Below are 19,134 nucleotides of genomic sequence, written 5' to 3'. Positions count from 1 at the left end.
ACAAATCCATTTTTTTTTTCATGTGGGTATCTAGTTCAGGACCTGTCAAGTGATCAGAATAATCTTATTTATTGTGAAGTCAGCTGATTACACCTTAATTCCCTTTTGCTTTATGGCCTAACATGATCACAGGTTACTGAAATTAGGGCCTTAGATGGTGTTTTCCCTTTTTTTGTACAGAAGAATGATCCATTGAGGATTATCTTTTTAACCTACATACACACACACAAAGATTATTAGAAATAATGAAACTGTAAATAAACGCTTCAAAAAAATGTGTTATGGGCAGCTTTCCTATCATAGATAGTATTTAAAGGTAGCTGACTTTAATTTCATATAGAATTCAGATGTTTATTTTTATGGATTTCCTCACAAAGTTATGCTTTGAGAATTATTCAGTTCATGGCCCATAGCAGTGTACAGAAATTTCTCAAACTTGTGTAGCTGATTTTTGGCCCCAGCTTTAATTTAGGTGTCAGTCTACCTTGTATTCCAGTTTCTTTTCTTCTTCTTTAACATGATATCCCCCTTATCACAGTTAATTTCTTGTGCTGTTGCTTTTTATCGTGCCGAACTGCTAGTCTCTTCTTGTGTAACATGTTATTTTCCTGTCAGGCCTTTAGCAGTATCATCTCCTGCTTGTCAACAGTTTGAGTGCTCTTTAATAAATGTCAATGTTGTAGACCCAGGATTTTCTCCCTGACCTTTATCCAAGATTCTTTGGGAAGGGTTATGTGTACTTAATAATGACAGAATAATTTCTGTGCAACTCTAAGTGATTAGGTTTCAATTTCACTTGCACAGCTGTCTTTGTATTATATTTGACTCCCATCTTACTCATATTCCTAAATAATTATTGATGGAATTCTGAAGTACAGGAGGTCCTTGAAAAACATTTATTTTACTGTTGTTTTGTTATACTGGCCAACATTGAGCAAAAACAATGTTGAACAAAACTCAAGGACCTGGTTTTGTTAGATATCATTTGGCTTAAATTCACGATTTCTAAAAACCTATCACTACGTTAAGCGAGGGCTTATTATATCTTTTAATACAATATTTCTTAATATTATTTGAGCTAGATAGAAGTCAGTATGCAAAACTAATGTGGGATTGTAAAATACTTTAGTCATTTTTACTATGAATACCCTCCATAAGCTGCATTAAAAACAAATGAAACCTTTTTATGTCCATGGACAGTTAAAGGTGACATGCAGTCACTTTTAACTGATATTTGTTGAAGAAACCTTCTGTGGCTTCTTTTTACTGCTTTCTTGCCATGACACATTCCTGGATGAAAGTCAGATGTGCCCACCAGCAAGTAGTTGACTGCTGTACTCAGTATTTTGTGATTGTTGCAGAAAATACTAGGAGTTGTCATCCCCTGCCACTGGCTTGTACAGTACCTGGACCCTGATTGGCCAAGCCATTTTTCCTACCTGTTTGCTTTCTGACTTGGGCCTCATGACTGTTAAATGGATAAGATGAAGATATGTATGGCTTTTCATCACATACCAATTCATCATTTACCCGCTGTATGTGTCTTTGGAGTAAGTAATTTCATTTGATTGTGGACTTGGCAGTGATGGTGGGCATAAACATGCTTAATAGAGTTGTTAGGCACTTATTGAGAAGTTACTTTTGATCATCTTTACTTAGAAGACAGTACTTTTCACCACATTTTCTTCTTTTTCTATTTACATCTTCCCTCTTTTAGGATGAAAGAAACAACATGGAATGTCTGTGTCTAGGAGCAGCTCTTAATAACCTCATGTTCCTTATTAAACAATTCCTTGGGGCCTGGGGAACCCGAGGATATACCCTAAAGTGGTAGCCATTTCTTTAAGGTGATGTGTTTTATTTAATAATAATATGCAAATTTTGCATTCCATTCCATGCAGATTTCAGTAGGGAAACAATTTTGCCAAGTGGATACTCCCAGAAGATGTCTCACACTTTATGCATCTAGTTCACTGCAGAACATTCCTGGAAACATTTGTAGACAGACTAGAGCTTTACTATTAAAGTAATTATCATTCAACAAGGAAAGTGGAATGGGATGTTGCCAAGGTCTTGGTTTACAGAGGTAGATTAACCTGGATCTTTTGAGATCTCTGTACAACACAACATCAGACAAATTGTGAAAGATGGGGAAGTTGCATTACTTATGGTAACTCCAGATAGGCCAGTGTTGTGTGAAAACATATAGCAATATGTTTTTGTGCTTTAGAAGTAAACATATAGCGGATACCAACTACTTCTCTAAGAAGGCATTTGATTTTCAGTTTCATGGTTCTATTCTGTAGACTAAGTACATCAACTTTTTTTTTATTATTTGAGCAGTTTTTCTACAGTGATATATGGGTAATCTTCACCTGATGAGTGGGTAGATATTGTTTCTAGATCACTGCAGAATATGTGCTGCAAGACCTTGAAAACAGCAGCCTGGCTAGAGAAGTATCAGGTAGAAAGTTACTTTCAAAGATAGAAGGTAAGACCTGAAAACATCATTAATTAAACTCTGAAAAGGAAATGTTTTTGAAAAGGTAAAATAGACACTTGGATATCTTTGGGGCCGGGGGAGAGGGTGTGCAGGGAGCCGAGGGGAGAATGGTGCAGAGAAGAGGGCAAAGTGAACTTGGGCTGGGCCTGAAAGAAACTAGTGATAAAGCAACACTTAGTTCTGTTTGTCTCTTCCTCCCTGTGTTCCTACTCCCCACCCGGGTATCTTTTGGGAGCTGGCTTTAAGATAGGCACTAGGTACAGGGTGATTTCTCCTCAGAGCTTTTGTAAGTTTGAAAATAAAAGTTTTTAATTTACACATACTTGATAGTCATACATCAACAGATTGTACTTTACTGAGTTAAATCAGCTAAATAACATAAATGTTGTCATATTCTTGTTCTGGTGGAAAGACTGCTGGATTAAGGGGATGGAGTCTGACTCCCATGATAACAGCCTAGAAACTTGCCATGGTCAGGTCCCTTCCATTTGAAGGCAAGTTGAGGTCACTTGCTTTGTGCAGGCTTCCCTGCCAGCATTTGCCAGCTTTGCTTGACATACTTCCTGAATATTTATGTTTCTCTCTGAACATCTCTTTTCTGAGTGGGACACATTACCAGAGGCTTTATTACAAGGAGATAGGAGATAGGAGTACAGAGTACCCACTTTTATCTTCCTGTGCATGGTACAAATGCTCAGTAAATCTTGATTCATTTGAAAATTGAATTACTGACAAACTGGTTCATGACCATGTCTATGTATCAGACATTCATGTGGGTTTCTTAAAGCATTAATTCTTAAAACATCAAAATAACATATGTGTGTTTTTAAATACAGGGCCCTCTGAGGCATTATCTGTTAATCATGCCTTGGTTCTTACTGGTTACCAGACTAACTGAATATTGGCATATATTTTATTAAATTTTTTTTTTTTTTTTTTTTTTTTTAGTGCTGTACTGGGTCTAGAAAGATTAAAGACACAGTTCTGGCCCTGCAGAATTCTAGCATGATTGGGTGAGTGGGCCTGCAGACACTTGAGTTATAGGTTATAAGTGGTTGCCAGCACAGTCCATCTCAGTGGGCAGACAAGTGTAGCAGGGGAGTTGGTGGAGGCAGAAGACTGAGTCAGATCACACTGAGAAGAGACATTCATTATGATTCATTTTACACATATCTTTATTAGGACCACTTCTCCTGCATAAGAAAAACGTTCAGTTTTCAGTAAAGCTTTTTGTGTCCATAAATAAGCAAGCACATTTTGAACTAAAGTTGCTTGGTATCAGTAACCCATTTGGGGGTTTTAGGATTGACACTGTAGCTGGATTGACAATGTGATGTGTCTGTTTCTCAAAGAATGAGTTTTGGAGTTAAAAAAAAAAATCCAAAAATATTATGTAAGACATTGCAACAAGATGTCTTAGGAGGACAGCATAGTTTGATAAAAAGAAAAGCGCTGAGGCTTCACTAGTTACTAGATCTGTGACCTTGGACAAGTTACTTACCACAGTTTCCTCTTACACTAAATATAGTGTTAAGTTTAAGCTTTTGGTTTGAGTTTACTTAAAAAATGTACCTACTATCACCTTCTTTCCTATATTCCCCTTTAGAAAATTCCCCATTGTAAGTTTAGATTATCAAGTAAACCACTTTTAATTATAGGTAATTTGTTAATTACCTATTGAAGTTATTTCTTCACATGTAACTTTGTACTTTGATTTTAAAATTTTCTTCTCCTTTCTGCCAGTTGTTCTGAATTGGGATTTAAATAAGTGGAACCTCTGAAACCTTGTATATGAATCAGCTTATACTGTTTACTATTTTAAGTTATGCTTCCTGTATTCTAATCATTGTGCATCTTTCATGGACCATTATTTATTGAGCACACTGCTGGACACTGGGAATATATTTATGAGTAAGGCATAGTCATTAGCTTCCAAGAATTTCTTGTTAGAGAGATTAGGCACAAACAAATAATTACAGTGTAGGCACTGTAGGCTTAAAGATATGTATCAAGGTTATGTGTTTTCATGGTAGGGACTTAGGTTGGCTGTGTAACCTTTGTATTGGTCAGCTTATATAATGAGAGCACAATACTACTCATGTTGTTAGGTCTATGTCTCTTAACCCAGTTTTGCAGTGAGTCAAAATACTACTCCATGGTTCCCTTGACTCATTTCTGCCACCCAGCCAAGTATGCCCTTTGGTTGTATCATGTGGTGAGCAGGTGTACCTGAAGACAGATCTGAACACTTCTGAAAGCGTATGGATAATCCATCCATCCAATAATCTGGAATGTGGAATCAAGCAGCTTGTTTCTGTGTGAAGACTGGACATATTGCTGACTTGAAATAATGCCTTCATTGCAGCCATGAGCAGACCAACTTTGTGATGTTTTGATGAGGATAATATGAATAGTTACCTTCTAAAGTTGGCATTGGTATGAGGATTGAATGTGATCTTTTATAGGACCTATCATGTGATAAGTGCTAGATTAGTAGTACAAGCTTCTGTGGCTGTTACATGAATTCATATTATGTTTCAGTCTTGATTACTGTGTAATCAAACTAGCTAGATGTAGTTATTTTTAAATTGGACCAGACTGACTCCTTGGTAGGAAGGTATTGTATGCATTCAGCTTAGCAAACTTACTGAGGGCAAGGAGTGTGTTAGACATTGGGTTTAGTCATCAAGGCCACAGAGATGAATAAGTGATGATTCTTGTTTCAAGTAGTTTATATTTTTTCTTTGTGTGGTGCTCATTGCTTTGCCAAAGTACGTTTAACATTAGGACATTGAAAGGACTATATTTGAAAAGTGTGAGAATAAGAAAAATAGAATTCTTTCTTTTAAAATAAAATAACAGTTTAAGTAAAATTACCCTTTTTGGGCCTTATGATCCATCCCAGAAAGACTTCATCTGAGTTTTATACTAACACTCCCCAAGGTTCAGCATCTACTGAGTTATGTTGTAGTCATCAGAGAACAAGTCAGCTTACTCTATGAGATTTGCATGTTCTATGTTTGCATTCTGTGACCCCTAGTAAGCTGACAGTTTGACATACTAGATATTCATGATAGAAATTTTATGACAAGGGAAGAATATATAGGTAACCCTGTCAAATTAACTATGACGGTTTAAATTAAAGATTAAATTTGGTAATTTTCATATGTAAAGTTTTTCATTGATTTCTAATTTTGCTTTTGATTAATTTTTCCTTTAGGTTATATTTAAATCTTCCCTGAATTATTTTTACATTGTTCTTTCTTTAATCATTTGAATTTTAGATCTGCTTGAAACAGTCATGCTAAGAAACTTGGTAATGCCATCTATGTCTACCTTTATGTAAATTTCAGAATTATATTTAGATTATTTCTTCATTCCATGGATAGTCGAATGAAAGTAGATAGTTTCTGAAGTTAGCCTTTGTAAGAAACAGCCTGCTAATACAACTTAAATTCACTGGAAAATTTCTTGAGATTTCTAGAAGTAATTATCATTACTTTAGGGAATCTTAAATGACCTGTGCTATTCGCAAGATCAAATGAGTTGGCGCCCCGTTGTAGGATTATCACACCATCCCGATTCATCATTCCTGATTTCCACTAGACACTTAGCTAAATGGCTCTGTAAATTGCCCTGATAGTTGGTGCTTAGTAAGTGGCAGTTATTATGTGCCAAATATTCTACACAGTAGTGCCTGTTGTAACAAGAAATGTATGTGTATTTTATAGATATGGGGGGACTGGAGCCTAACGACCATGAATCAGTGTTTTCCCAAACTTTCTTGATAGTAGTTAATAGTGTGTATTTAATAATTTTACTAGTTGATACTATCTCCCCATTTTAGACATTAATATATTCCTCCCCAGAATTTGTTAGGATATAACAAGAATAATGCAGGCAAGTTGTTTACCTCAATACTCAGTATATAAGAAGGCATTCAGTAGATGTTGTTCAATGTTTTACTCTGATTATTATTATTTTGGTGTGTTTTTATGTCTGGAAGTGAAGGCCTAAATATAGTATTTTAAAAAACCCTGATTGTAATATATTGACTTAGTCAGAATTATTGTATCTTAAGTATGTAATTAACATAACTTCATTCTTTGTTGGTTCTTGCTTTCCTAAGCAACATTTATTTGACTATAAGGAAATTATGGAAAATATTGACTTCTTCCCTAACTGTATTCCCCCTGTGATTTGTTTGTCTAAACGTATTCTAAAAGGAAGCATATGACTTACCCTACCAATATCAATAGTAATGACATGAACAAGATTACAAGGAAATAGAGGTCAAAGTTCAGCGTTGAATCAACCCAGTATAAAGAGAGAATGGCGTAACAATTCTCCCAACTTCCTAAATTTAAGAGCAGTGTTTGCATCCCCCCCGCCCCCCACTTGTAGAGGATGGTCTTTATTTCCTTTTGTTTGGTGACTGAGTTCTGATTGAGAAAGAAGAGACCTTTGACTGCAGGCTGTACATGGTAATGGGTGTGAGGGATTGCTACCATCCTATTGGCAGGACGTTCAGGAATGTGAATGCTTGGCTTGCCAGTTCTTCTTTTGGAAATAGGTTGGGATAATGTAGAACATTACTATATCAACCTGGCAGGGGGATCAAACTCGTGCTGCAGTGGTTGGTGATAACTTGACAATGCTGAGATTTAACCCCTGAGCCACGAGGGAGGTCCAAACCTTCTTTTTTAAAGTGAAAATCCATTTGTTGTAGCAACCTTAACATTTTTTTAAGTTGACTGCTTACTTCCAGGGGACCTTATAAAAATAAAACAACATTGAGAGGCAACACAAATCCTTTCTCTTGTTAATTCATAGGATATTCGTAGGATACACCTTAATGGCTGTATGCCTGAGGGTGTTTCAAGCATACAAGGCTGTAGCAATATGAGCCTAAAATAACCCTGTAAGATGAATGAATTTTACTGAATTTGTACCAGCTTGCTTTTTTTTTTCTTCATGTTTAACCAGCTTTATGGAAGCATTATTTGCACACAATAAAATTCACCACTTTAAAGTGTACACTTTGATTAGTTTTACAAATTTACACAGTGAAACCACTGCTATAACACAGGACATTCTTACCACCTCAGAAAGTTCCTTTGTTCCTTTTTGTAGTCAGTACCTTACCCTCATATTCACACCGGGCAACCACTGCTATACTCTGTCACTGTAATTTTGTCTTTTGTAAAATTAAAATAAATGCACTCATACTGTGTACAGTATTTTGTGGTTGACTTGTTTATTTTGTATAATGTTTTTGATATTCATTCATTATTATAAGTTTACTTTTTATTGCTGAGTAGTGATCCATTTTATAAATAACTACAACTTATTTATTCACATTTGGGTTGTTTCAAGTTTTGGCCTATTATGATAAAGCTTTTATGAAACACTCAAGTAGAAGTCTTCCTGTGAGCAAATATTTTTATTTCTTGTAAGTATGTACTTATGAGTGGGACTAATGAGTAAAGTTTGTTAAGAGTATATTTGCATTTATAAGAAACTCCCAAGCCATCACCAGCAATGTGTGAAAATTGTATTTCTTCGTGTACATTTTGCTTATGTGGTGGTGTCAGTCACTTTACTGGGTGTAGTGGGATTTCATTATGGATTTCATTTGTTTTTGCCTAATTAATGGCTAATGAAATGGGGCACCTTTTCATGTGGTTCTAGGCTATTTCTATGTAGATTGTAACTTTTCTAGTAGCATCTTCTGCCTAATTTTTTGAGTTGTCATATTAAAACTTTTGCAAATTCTTTAATATGTATATATATGTATGCGTGTGTGTGTATGTGTGTGTGTGTGTATATATATATATATATATATATATATAAAATGGGCCATGTATTTGCCATGCTGCCATGTTCATTTGCAGATGAACAAAACATAAAAGAAAAATTACCTGTTCTAAGAATTTTGGTGTTTTTGTACATTGCCTTGGGTTTTTCTATAATAAGCCATTGTGTCATCTGCAAATTGAGAGTTTATTTCTTATTTCCTAATCTGTGTGCATTTTATTTATTTTCTTATTACAGTGACTAAAATTTCTTATATGATGCTGAATAAACATAGTGAAAACAACTGTCTTACTTTTTTCCATTCATTCTTTTACCATTAATTAGATGTTAGTGATAAATTTTTGCAGATACTCTTCATCAAATGAAGGGAGTTCCATTCTGTTCCTAAGTGTGCTAAGAATTTGTATTATGAATGAATATTGGATTTTGTCAAATGCTTTCTGTCAATTTTTTTAATTATATGATTGTCTTGTTTCACTGTTGGTATGGTGGATTTCATTGCTTTTCAAATGTTTAATCTGATCCTGAATATGTGGAATACACTTCAACCAGTCACAGTATATATTTCATTTTACATGCTCAGTTTGCTAGTATTTGTTGGGGTTTTGTGTATAAATTACTGAAGGATAGTGGTCTATAGATTTTTTTTTAATTGTCATATTTATGTCTGACTTTGGTAACTGGGTATTACTAATTTCATAAAGTAATGTGGAAAGTATTTCCTCTTCTATTTTCTGAAATAGACTGTGGGAAATTAGTGCCAATTCATCTCTATAATGTTCACAAATTTTTCTATAAAGTTATTTATGCCTGAGAATTTCTTTGGGGAGTGGTTCTTTCTTTTAACAAAGTCTTTAATGGCTTTACGAATATGCAAGCCATCTATTTCATCTTGATTAAGCTTTGGTAGTTTGTGATTTGTAAGGTATTGATCCTTTTTGTTTTAAGTTGTTGAGTTATAAGCATATAGTTGTTTTAATAATTGCAGCAATTATAGTGCTATCCCTTGCTTAGTTGATGATTTGTGTCCTCTTTTTAGCTGGGTCAGTCTTAACTAGAGGCTTGTCAATTTTGTTAGTTTTTCTTATATTTGTTTTGGCTATTTTTCCTATTTTAAATTTCATTGCTTTCTCATTATTATTTCCTTCTACTTGCTTTGGATTTATTTTCTTCCTTTTCTATTTTCTTGAAGTAGGAACACATTTTAGACACTTTTTCCTCTTTTCTAATGTGGGTATGTTAGTGCCATAAATTTTTCTCTTAGAACTGTGTTTGTGGTAGTTAACAATTTACTTTCTATTCACTGCCATGTGTTTTGTGTGTGTGTGTTACACTTATAATTATTTTTTTAAATAATAGTTTATTTTTACATCATTTTGTGCTTTTTCCCATCTCAGTTGTAATACCCATGGGCTTCCCACTACCAGTTCACCTGTGTGCCATCACCATAGTCCAGTGGACTCTGCCTCCCCCCATTTTTGCCATGTGTTTTTTTATTTAGAATTTCTATTCATTTTCACCCATGATTTGTATAAGTGTATTATATGTCAATGAAGATTTTTGTGTTATGTATATTATTGATTTCTTGTCTGACTCCATTATGATTGAAAAACATACTGATTTCAATTATTTTAAAATCATTGAGGCTTGTTTTATAATACAGGATATCACCTAAAGTGCTGAGTTGAGTTTGAATTTTTAATTCTTCCGTTTTTGTTGTTTTTGGTTCATGTATTTTGGAACATTCTTGATAGATTGATCATCCCTCTAAAATTATAAAATATATTTTCTCTCTACTAGCAATCTTTGTCTTAAAATATGTGTAATATTTGGGCCCTCCCTGGTGGCACAGCGGGTTAAAGCACAGCACTAAGAAGCTAAAGCCACCTCCGCATGAGTTCGATTCCTGCCTGCCCGAGAGGAGACCACATGGCGTGGCAGACCTCTTCTGACCCGCCCGCTGCTCCCCTCAGCAGTGTACTTCATCCATCTGCCTGTTCTGCTCCCCACTCTGTCTCTGGTGAATCCTCTCACCCTCCACATCTCTGGCCTGTACCCCAGTCCCAAAAAAAAAATTTAAAAATAGATATTTTAATTTATATTAGTCAGGTTCTTATTAGTACCACCTAGAATTACTATCCCCCTTTCTCTCTTTGTTTGGGGAGCTGATTGAATAAGTATTGATACTCTTGATGCTTTCTCATAGATCACTGAAGCTATGTTTTATTTAATTGTACTTTGTATATTCAAGTTCTACTTGTTTGCTATGGTTTCCTTTACTTCTAACATACTTAAAGTAGCTGACTTTATGGTTTTTGGCCTTGTAAGTTGTATGTTTAGACTTCCACAAGTATAGTTTCTGTTAATTGCACTTTTTCCCTGTGAATAAGTAATATTTTGTCATTTCTTTACATTCATTGTAACATTACATTAAAACCTGGGGAATTGGGCCCTCCCAGGTGGTACAACAGGTTGAAGCACAGCACTATGATGCTATTGTAGCCACTGTCACACAAGTTCAATCCCTGGCTAGGGAGGTTACCCACATGGCGTGGCAGACCTCTCCTGACCTGCCCACTGCTCCCCTCAGCAGTCTATTCAGTACATCTGCCTATTTTGCTCCCCACTCTGTCTCTGGTGACTCTTCTTCCCCCACCCCCTAGTGCTGTATGCATAAATTAATTAATTAATTTTAAAAACCTGGGGAATATCAGTTATGGTGCTCTTTGTCTTTTTATAAATTCTACCTTTTTATTATCTCTATTTTGTGCGATACTATTTTTATTACCTTTCTGTAGCAGGGTTTTTCCTGCAGTCTTCAAACATACTTAATACAGGTAATTTGAAGGGTATGTTTTGCTACTCCAACATCCGGGCCTTTCAGTTCATTGACAGTTTACTGAATAAGTATCTCCCATGAACTACAGTGGTGTTAAAACCCAATAAATCTGTTGTAAACTGAAAGTAATCATAAAGTCAAAAATACATTTAATAAACCTAGCTTACCAAACATCATAGTTTAGCCTAACCAGCCTTAAATGTACTGACATTATCAGCCTACCGTTGGGCAAAATCATTGAACACAAAGCCTATTTTCTAATGAAGTGTTGAATCTCAAGTAATCTTTTGAATACCATGCTGAAAGTTAAAAGCAGCCTGTGAATATCAGTTGTTTACAATTGATTGTATGGCTGACTGGAAGCTGTGCTTAGTGCCTCTGGCCAGCATCAAGATAGTATCATACTACATATTGCTAGCCTGCATGGAAAAAAATGAAAATTCAAAGTATGGTTTCCACTGAAGGCATATAGCTTTCATGCATCAAAAAGTTGAAGAATTGCAAGTCTGTTCATCGTAAGTTGAGAACTGACTCCTCTGAGCTACATATCTCAAATACTTGCTGGAAACTAGACATTTAATATCCATGTGTGTGTTAATGCTGGAAATTAGGTTTCTCTGCAGTTCTTCAAATGTATTTCAAGTGTATTTAGTTTTCTGAACTAATTTTTTGAAATTTGTATTAAGGATCATTATATGACAACTGTTCTATGCTTGGTTAGACTTGTGGTCAGATAATGATTGAAGAGATATTACTTGAAACAACTGGAATCACTGATTCTCTCAGTCTTTGCTATAGGATTTTGTGTGTCAGGATACACTTTCAACACCGAGTCATTGGCAACTTATACTGTAGCCTTTACTTCCTGGTCACATAGCCTTAAGGTAAGTCACTTATAAAAGTATTAGGGTGTTGCCAGATCTTTTCTGGGCATGTACACAGATTCATGTATGCATATGACATTCTAAATTGCTGAGAAGATGTATTTTCTTTTTCTTGATGTAGTAACTAGAACGTCTAGAACTATAAGTATGTTGAAAAAGAATGGTGAGAACCACCTCCTTGACATGTTCCCATTCTCAATCTTTAACTACTAAATAGGATATGGAGGTTGAGGTAGTTCTGTGTTTCTTCTATTTCATTGAGGTTTTATTAAGAATAAATGCTGGGCCCTCCCTGGTGGCGCAGCGGATTAAAGCACTGCACTGAGAAGCTAAAGCCACTTCCGCATGAGTTTGATTCCTGCCTGCCCTGGAGGTGACCACTTGGCATGGCAGACCTCTCCTGACCTGCCCGCTGCTCCCCTCAGCAGTGTACTTCCTTGATCTGCCTGTTCTGCTCCCCACTCTGTCTCTGGTGAAGCCTATCACCGCCCCTGAGCCTCTGGCCTGTACCCTAGTTCTGTATGTACAAATAAATAAATCTTTAAAAAAAAAAAAAAAGTAAATGCTGGATCTTATCAGATATTTTGTTTCAGATGATATGATCAAGTAATTGTTTTCTTTAGCTTGTTGATAGTGGTGAATTATTGGATATTGATTTTTAAATTTTGAACCAGTCTTCCACAACTTGAATAAATTCCATTTGATGTACATTGCAGGAGGCAAATTGTTAGTATTTAGTTGTGAACTTTTTTGGGTCCAACTTAATGAGAGATATTTTGTGGGTTTTTAAAAAATACTATCTTTGGAATTTGAGGGGGATATTAGTAACACTAAGTGTACAGTTGAGTAATGCTAATTTCACTCACAATTTTGTGCTGCTGCCATCATTATGTCTTTACAAACTTTATCACTCCAAACAGAGACTGTCTTCATTAAGCAATAATTCCCACACCCCCTTACTCCAGTTGTGCTGATCTCTAATCTATTTTATCTCAATAAATTCTCCTGTTTTTGTTGTTTCACGTAAGTGAAATCCTAGTATTACTCCTTTTACATCCGACTTATTTTACTTAGCATAATATTTTCTGGTCCATCTATGTTGTAGCATGTATCTTCATTCCTTATATGAGTGAATAATATTCTGTTGTGTTCATATATCACAAATTCTGTTGTGTTTACATATCCATTCATTTGTTGATGGACATTTGGGCCATTTCTATTATGTTTGGGGACTTTGGGTACTATTAAAATCTTTCATTTTAGCAGGCAGTCAACCAATTTAGGTCTATCATGCAAATCCTGCTGTGAGCTGTGATTCTAAAAACAGCTCATTTTTTTCAGTCTTTGTGGTGTTATTGTAGTATGATTTTGTGTGTGTTTCTGGTGCTTTCACTGATTTCTGCTTGTGAGGGGAATATGTAGTATGATGAGCTTTAATGCATAAGTGACTGTCTCTTTTTTAAAATTTATTTTTGTGTATAAAGAAATTGGGTAGTTAAAAGAAAAGAAAAAAGAAACTAGGTGCGGGGTCTTTGAGAGGATTCACCAGAGACAGTGGGGCGCAGAACAGGCAGATTTACTGAAATACAAGTGAAAGGGAATAATAGGTAAGTCAGAAGAGAGCAAGGTCTACTCACCTTGTGGGTCAGCTCCCTGGCTGGGGATCACACTTAGGTAGTGTCTGAGTGATAGCACTGAGACTTAACCCCTAGGCCACCAGGGAAGAGTTGTGTAAGTGATTTTCTTCTCCTTCTCCAGAGTGCTCAGTGGTTCTCAGATACTTACTTTTAACTTAAGTCTACAGATCTTTTAATATAAACAAAACTCATTAGAATAAAATGAAAATGAATTGTGGTATTTTATCAAGATATATATATATATATCTATATATATTAATTTTGAATAGTATTTAACTCACTTTTTGATGTTTGATTAAGTCTAGCATATTTGAGTTACTTAGAACTTTGAGTTTTAGTCAACAATGGACACAGCTTTTCTTTAGGAAGTTAGTAGTGCTGACATAATTTGGTCTTAGTAAAATTAAAATTTGATTTATATTGATTCCTTTGCATTTTTAGTGTGAAAAGATGATAAGTTAGGTGTATAATGTATCTTGCAGATAAGAAAATTATTGAGGAAAGAAACAAGGTTTCATCATTAAGTGTTTTTAGGTAGAGTAGACCCATCCAAACCTAATCTAGAATAGTAAAAAAAAATTGTTACTGAGTCTTTCATTGAAATAAAATCCTCAATAATATAAGTATAAAAAGACATTACTAATATTGGCAGATTAATTCTGAAGTAATGTCATTATTTTAACGAATATTCTTATTTTTATTGTAAGCCAGGCAGTATGGCTCTTTAACACAGAATTTACGGGGCCCATCTAAGTCCTGTCTAGTCTGTGTGGCCCTTTCTTCTCTTGCTGTTTTCTAAAAATCACTAATTTAAATAGCATAAACTCCCATTATGAATCAGGAGATTGGAGAACTAGAAAGTAATTAATGACGACAGCCAAAGATTCTAAAACCTGTTGTGCACACACATAGCCCATGTACATGTACAGCATAATTTCTACTAGTTATTTACAACTTTCATGAATTATTTTTAATATGTATGAAAATAGGTAGGATTGTATCTAGTCATCAGTTACAATATTCAGAGAAAAAGAATCTCTACCTAAAAGAAACCCAATTACAGTTGAGAAAGATTTGCCTTTAAAGTGAAGGCATTTTTATCTTATAAATGTCATTTTTTTTACTAAATGAAATAGAGAATTATGCAGACTTCTCTGTTTTGAAATGTGTAATTAAACAACTGTCACTTAAATTTTTTTTTACACTGATGTAAGTGGCTTTGTTGCTCTTAGAAATGTAGTAATGTGGGTGGATTTGAGGAGCTTAAAGTAGATCTTATGAAGTCCATCCTCACAAGTAAGAAACATAAGTGCCAGAGATATATATCCCTTTTGTTTATATATGGGCCTTTCTTTACTTGGAAATGTATGCCTAATTTTAAAATTAGGTTACTTATAGATACATTTAGTCATGAGCATTAATGTCAAATATACTTTTGGTTTAGAAGCATAGATTCTGCAGTCCTGATGATGAACTTTCGAGTCCATATCTAGCCATTTTCTTGCAGTAACCTTCTTATCTCAAAACAGAATCCATAATGTCCTTGCTACAAGATTAGGTTGAAGTCTCATAACATATTGATAAGTACTAGATATTTTTATTTCTATTACATCTAGCTGCTGTTTGAACTGGGAGACACTGAGACAGTTTGGGATTCAGAGTATAAAATTGGGGGTAAAAATTCTTGGGAGAGGAGCTGGTTGCCACTTGCTTCAAATCTAGAAATGTGGGGATGGAAACAGCTTGCTCTGGTTTATCATAACCGTTATCACATTAAATGATGAACTATATTATCTAATGCCAATGCTATTTTTCTAGGCATGTAATTTAACTTTAGTATAATTGATCATTTAAAGTAAAATGTCCTAATCTGTTTTATGCCAGAGTTGAATCCTAATCATATCTACATCTTTTTTTAAAGATGTATTTATTTGTGCATATAGAACTAGAGTACAGGCCAGAGGTGCAGGGGCAGTGAGAGGATTCACCAGAGACAGAGTGCGGAGCAGAACAGGGAGATCCACAAAGTACACTGCTGAGGGGAGCAGCAGGTGGGTCAGGAGAGATCTACTGCACCATATGGATCACCTCCATGTCAGGTGGGGATCGAACTCATGTAGAAGTGGCTTAAACTTCTTAGTGCTGTGCTTTCACCAGCTGTACCACCAACGAGGGCCCATAACAACATCTTTTAAAGAAAGCTGATGATGTATACCACAGTATTTTCCTCTTTGGATTTTATAACACAGCTCCTACTTTTAATTATTTCAATTACAGTAACTCATATTTTTTTTTTAAATTCTAATAGAAAATACATTCACAATGAGGATATTCACAAGGCCAGTATATTCATGGAAAAACGTACTCATTGTCTTGATAAGGAAGACATGAGTCCAGACATAATGAGATAAGTCACACCTTAAGAATGTCCCCCCAACAAGTACTGTCTTCCCAGTCTGGATTCTCTTGTGTAGCACATGGGTTACCAGATCCCTAATGAGTTCTGTCAGCTGGATTAGCAGAGAAAGAGGAACTTTTACACTACTGTGAAAATTTAACTGGTATGTTCTTTTTGGAAACTGATCTGACTTTACTTTAAAAAACTAAAAATGGAAACACATGAAGCCATCAATTCAAAAATTATATGATGTACAATGTTTATTGTTGTATTCTTTCTAATAGTTAGGACTAGGAAACAATCTAAGTGCTCATTGATAAAGGATAAGATTAAGAAGATCTGGTATATCCACACAGTGGAATAATGCTCAATCATAAGGAAAGATAAAATGTTGCCTCATTTACAGCAAAATGGAAGGAGTTTGAGGGAACTACTTGTAGTAAAGCAAGTCAGAATTACAAAAACAAATGTTGGATGTTTACATAGTAGAGAATTCCACAAAGCAAAAAGTACAAAAACTAGTGGACTAAAAAACTAGTAAACAAAGTGAGGCTTCTGAGATTAGGAGGGAAAGGGATGGGAGAAACTGTCATGGGTGTAAAAGGGGATGTGATGTAGGAAAAACAAAGAAATCCCTAGAAATATATAAAACTAAAACTAAAGGAAAAATAGAAAAGCACAACCACCTGAATTATTACTACCTTTATCTTTAGTTAAGTTCTTATCAGTTACAGATGCGATCTGGCTTGATGGCAACTAATTTAATTAGACATTATAGCATAACTAATAGCAGCCACCAAACACAGCATATTTCTAATACTTCTTGGTTTCTTCTGCTAGCTTCAAACCAGAATCTCCACAAAGCAAAATTCCTTTGTTTCTTATATTGTAAACACCTGTCCAGTTCTTGTTACGTGAGCTTTCAGATCAATATAACTATCTTTAGCAGCAGAATAGCAAGCAGAGATTAGATGAATCATTAAAATTCAGCTTGTTGAAAGGTGGGAGAAGGAATGACAAATGGAATAGGTGAACTGGTATAGATTTTTACATTCATAATCCTTTCTTCTGATGGTTTATCACTTTCCTTAGAGCATTCCTGTGCACTCCAAATGTACTCATGTCAATAATTCTACTGGAGCTCTGATCTCAGTTTTGAAATTCACCTATAATATAGGACTAGAGATAATAACCAGGAAGAGGTCATGTGCATCAAAAGAGTCCAAATATTAGTGCTTAAACTTGAGCAAAAGGTAGAATTTCATTCATGAACTCAGTATTGTTTGATTGTTCCTTATATAGTAAGCCATGGGGAATGAGCAGGAGTATAGCAAGTTGGCATGGTGGTAGAAAACAAATAAGAAATAGAATGTAGGTGTTTCCCAAAACAAAATCAGGATGTGATTACTATCATAACATGAAAGTGATGCTTGGTAGACAGAAAAACACCTCTCCAATTAAGTAAAGTAATCTAACTAGCTGGTATCTCACTCTGCTGCTTGACTTTCAACTTCAGTCATGTTGGAAAAATTAGAACCATGAGAATAGACAGTTTATTCTCTCCACTGGTTCCAAAGACCAACGAAGAGGAGTCATGCCAGCGAAGAGGAGTCATGATTGTTGTATTAACCAAATGAAATATCTTTATTTTTTAAAAATTTAATACTTATGCAAAAATTTCAAAGGTAGTACAGAGTTCCCATATCTGCCTTCCCAAACTTCCAGTTAACAACATCTTACTTTTGGCATGATGCTGTATTTTTACAATGAAAAAAATATTAAAACATTCTTACTAATTAAAATCCATGTTTTATTCAAATTTCCTTAATTTTTACTGATCCTATCATTCCAAGATACCACATTATATTTAGTAGTCATAGCTCCTTCATCTTCCCTGATTTGTGACAATAGCTCAGGCACTCCTTGCTTTTGATGACCTTGACAGCTTTCGGAGTACTGGTAGACTCTCCTTCATTGATTTTTCTGATGTTTTGTTCATGATTAGACTGGACTTAAGGGGTTAGGGGAGGAAAACCATAGAGCTACTTTGCCATTTTCATTACATCAACTACTGACGATACTACTAACATGACCTTTAACCATCCATACATTTAGTTGCTTAATTCTAGTATAATTTTCATGTTTGGGTTAATAATTAGAATTGTTAACCCAGAACCCCAAGGGAAATAATTTTCATCAGCTAGAGTACAGTACTTAGGTACAGTTTCTTTTGCCTTTAGTCTTATAGATTCCATTCACTTCCAAATTATGTTGGAAGATCAGAACCTTTCCCCCACCTATCCTTCAGTGAAGTGGTTTCATAAATTTGTACTATAGTTAAATTGTCATCATAATCTTCGTTCCATTGTGGGGTTCCCTGAGCAAAATTACTTTTAATTGCATACATTAGGTTATTCTTTGTGTTGTAAGGTTCTGATTTGACAAATAGATGGTGTCATGTGTCTACCATTATGTATCTTACAGAATAGTTTCACTCCTCTGAAAATTTCAGATTCACATCTTTCTTTCCACAAATCAAGCAACCACTGATCTTTTTACCATCTCTATACTATTATCTTTTCCAAAATGTCACATACTTAGAATCATACAGTATGTACCCTTCTCTCACTTTTTATCACTGAAAAATATAACATTGTTGTTCGATGTGATACAATTATTTATTCACCAGTTGAAGGACATCTTGATTGTTTCCAGTTTTTGGTGATATGAACAAAGTTGCTCTAAGGAATTGCTTTCTGTGTGTGTGGACATAAGTTTTCAAATCAGTTGGGTACATAATTCAGAGGACAGTTGCTGGATTGTATAGTAAAAGTATTTTAGTTTTCTAAGTATCTAGTCTTTATATTGTGCTCAGTTCTTAGAAAGAAATAAATTGTGCCATTTTCTTGTACTACTTCCCCACCAAGTCTTTGACTTTGCTTTCCCTCTTACATGGTTAATACAAAAGGACAGATGATATAGAATTTTGGCTCATCGTTTGGGGAAATACAAACCTTTCATGAACTTTTCATTTAATCTATTAGTGAAAATAATCA

The 19,134-nt window shown here is 35.0% G+C and overlaps 1 protein-coding gene across 1 annotated transcript in view; it reads left to right on the top strand.

Annotated features, from left to right (window-relative positions):
- TMEM131 (transmembrane protein 131) overlaps window positions 1-19,134 on the top strand; it is a 128,510-nt gene that overhangs the window by 13,122 nt on the left and 96,254 nt on the right. The window lies entirely within an intron of this gene.

Source organism: Condylura cristata, unplaced genomic scaffold (assembly GCF_000260355.1).
Source record: "Condylura cristata isolate star-nosed mole 26May11 unplaced genomic scaffold, ConCri1.0 scaffold00020, whole genome shotgun sequence".
NCBI lineage: Eukaryota > Metazoa > Chordata > Mammalia > Eulipotyphla > Talpidae > Condylura > Condylura cristata.
The sequence above is the reverse complement of the archived record's forward strand: the minus strand, read 5'-3'. Positions and strand labels throughout refer to the sequence as shown.